The 3580-nt window shown below is 31.0% G+C and overlaps 1 long non-coding RNA gene across 1 annotated transcript; it reads right to left on the bottom strand.

The window, feature by feature from the left end:
• Positions 1 to 878: 878 nt before the first annotated feature.
• Positions 879 to 2475, bottom strand: LOC134241601 (uncharacterized). Its single transcript, XR_009986692.1, has 3 exons — positions 2231 to 2475; positions 2006 to 2061; positions 879 to 1036 (listed from the first exon to the last, which is right to left on the bottom strand). It is a non-coding gene; the product is annotated as an uncharacterized LOC134241601 (long non-coding RNA).
• Between the last annotated feature and the right edge of the window lie 1105 nt (positions 2476 to 3580).

Raw genomic sequence — 3580 nt, 5'->3', positions numbered from 1 at the left:
TAGATAATCGTCCTAAACAAAGTTTTACAAAATTTTCAGTTTCCTTTCTAGAATCTTTAAATTATACTAAAAATATTAATAATATGTGTGTTATACTTTTATGAAATCCCTTTATCTGCCGATTACTCCACATGAAATACGTATTTTTTTATCAAAATGACGTAATGTCGACAACTTCACTGCGATCAGTAATTTTTTATGTATATATATTAAGCTGTATAAGATTCAACCTGCTACGAAAATTGATGCATTGGTAAGATTTGATGCTGTTTATTATGAGTAAATAATTTAAAATTTTGCGTTTTTCCAATAATTGCAAAAATAAAATGTTAATTACCACAAAGAACCTAACACTCACATTCATATCTTCTAACAGAGGTGCTCCATACCTGATCTGCACAACATCTTTGTCTTTTTCTGTGAGGTCAAATTCATTAAAGAAGAAAGCTGTCATTATTGCAGAAATTTTCAGAAAAAATGGAAAGAAATTACAAGATATATTTCAAAAGTATTAAACTGAAACAAAATGCAAAAAATAATATGAAAAAATTGACTATGTGTATTATCGACAAAAATGTTTATTTTGCAGTATTTAAAGTACTTACAATGCTTCTGTAATCATGGAATCAGTTGTACTTTCATTAGTTTGTATCTCCGATGTCTTTCCCGAATCTTGTGCTACAGCTTCAGTGAATAAATGAGTAAAACATATATCTAGAGACATACAAACTATCAATCAAGAAATCTTGAAGCATTCATTAGGGTTGTAATAACTGAAAATTATTATAAAGTACTATACATTCAGTTTAACTAATAACTGTATTTAAATGTTCAGGTAAAGTCAATACTATATATAATTTTAAGTTCAAGCCAGCACACGGAAAATAAAAATGCTGACATGTACCTGTGTCTTGACAGCCATTTGCAGCATTACAGTTGCTTTCAGCACAATCGCACACATTTGTACAATGTAGGCCGTAATATGGATATTCACATGATTCCCCACAATCGATTCCAATATATCCTGCAGCACAATCTAAATATTTTAAATGTAAATGTTAGTTATTTGTTTCATCACAAAGAAGTCTGAGAATTTTTCCTTGTCAAAAATTGCTAAGCGCCCATAATAATGCGGCTTTATCCCGACATTATAAAAACAGATAAAGGTGAAGGGAACAAACAGAAATGTATCTCGAGAAATCCAGGCAATATTAACTCTTTGTGACGAGGACATGAACACGGATCCTGAAAATTCCAACAGAGGGATCATGTGCCTCGGTCTTAGTAAGCGTTTCCTGTCGACCCTTGACCCCCAATATGAAACCTACCTGTTAATCGAGTAAACGGAAAAACCCATCTTTAAACTCAGTATGAATACAATAGTCTACCAATATACTACCTAATGACACATATGAAGACGTAACCACTTGCCCGTGGTCAGCTGACACTTACAGATATTGAGCAGTAAAATGTCTCTTTTAATGCCAGCACCTACTGCGACAAAGGACCTTAGTTTATAACTGAAGAACCAATCTCAACGTCCTACAGTAGGAGTCGAACCCGAGATTATAAAGCAGATATACATAGCAATTTCAAATAGATATATATATGCATCAATAAAAGAATATGAGTTTTTTTGTGTTGTCTTATCTTACAGCTTTCGAATGATAACGTCAAAGTGTCCAAAACAATGTTACGTCTCCTCTTTGCTACAAAAGAAACGTCGATATGTCCAACGTAAATTTGGAATTTCATTGATGCATACATCAATTCTTTGATGTTTTCTTTATCCCTCCATACGCAGTTCAGGACTCAATCTTCCACATACATGGGGCCCTCTGAAGATTTTTTAGTTGTGAACATCGAACGTTTGACATATTCACTATTTCTTAACAAATATTTATAAAAATGTACTTAACGAAAAAAAAACTGAATTGTTCATGAAGTTAACATTTGACAGGAAATTTTAACTCACGTAATGAACAGATGACTTATGAAAACTGACCAGTACATTTCTGTAGTTGATCGTTCCAGGAGGTACCTGAACAACAACCATGGTTCCTACGGAAGAAAAACATTATTATCTTATTTAAATGTTCGGAACATTCTTTAATGTTTGAGCTTTTAAATCAGCTTAAAAAATAAAAAGACATTTCTTAAAATAATCAAATTAATTTATTGATTGAAAAAAAAATCGACAACTAAAAATTTAAATGCATGGCGAACGTACCTATTATCACGGCAAGGACCATCCTGCATATGATATAAAGGAAAAAGACCTAAAATTGACACAGTGAAGAGAAATAACATATCCAACGTTTTAGTTTGGAACATTTAGTCCTACAAAATGTTAAGTTCACTTTATTTAGAAGGAAGGATGTCACTCAATATTTAGACTTGTAATCATGTTGGTTTATACATGACTTGTAATCGTATATTCATTTCCTTTGTGCTCCAGACAAAAATGTAAAAGTATGAAAACCCACATGCAATCCACTTTATGAACATAACTATATCAAAATGATATATAACAAATAGAATTCTTCCGGAATTCTCAAGTATACACTTAGAGCTTATAGAAAATAGCCGTAAATTAAGATTGCAGTTCTATGAAAAAGATCTGAACTTGATTAAATTTAATTTAAAGTATAAATTTAATCAAGTACATGACGGTTCCAGACCACAAGAATAGCTGATATATTATGTCATCAATTACGCCATATATTATGTAATCACTATTTACATATTAATCATGTTCATAATTCGGTTTAATTCTGTTGTGAATTTTTGATATAGATAATAAGTTGTTTATTACATTGTAATAATTTTATGGATTTCTTGATCAATTATTACATAATTAATTACAACTATATTTTTATATTCAAAGTCATATTAGTTACAAAGTGCAACATACCTTAATGTCTTGTTTTTTATGAGAATGGAGAGTGAAGGCGGATTCTTGAAATTCTGCGATAGTATAATAACTGAAAGTTGGGTTCTAGACAATACACGAAAATGTTAATGAACAAGAAGTTCCACAAAATAGTACATGTAATTATGTCAAAATGAATTTGCATTGGCAATCGGGGTCAAGTACAAAATAAGACGAAAATAGTCCCATCCACGTAATCTGCAGTAAATCAGTTTTGTTATTATTTTTGTAGGACCATAAATAGTCACGTTTAAATATATCAGCTATATTCTAATATGAATATATATACAAAACGTTAAATGCAAATTACTTTTTAATGAATATTAACAAACACTTTATTGAAATGTTTTAGTATAATAAAAAACAAAGGATGCATGTAAAATAACAATACAATATTTATTAAACTTCTAAAGAACAATTTACAGGTCAACAGACTGACAAGTCGACAGGTTGACAGGTCGAGAGGGTGACAAGTTGACAGATTGACAGGTCTACAGGTTAACAGGTCAACAATTTTAATTAAGAACAACAATTTGACGGGCTTGACAGGTAGACAAGTCGACAGGTCGACAGGTAGGCAGGTTGCCTTTTAAGTTAAATTTACATTCTCATTTCATATGCGAAATGTCAATAGTTTGATGTAAACAT

Source organism: Saccostrea cucullata, unplaced genomic scaffold, assembly GCF_032062105.1.
Source record: "Saccostrea cucullata isolate Sc308-1 unplaced genomic scaffold, CSIRO_AGI_Scuc_v1 ctg2838, whole genome shotgun sequence".
Classification (NCBI taxonomy): Eukaryota; Metazoa; Mollusca; class Bivalvia; order Ostreida; family Ostreidae; genus Saccostrea; species Saccostrea cuccullata.
The sequence above is the reverse complement of the archived record's forward strand: the minus strand, read 5'-3'. Positions and strand labels throughout refer to the sequence as shown.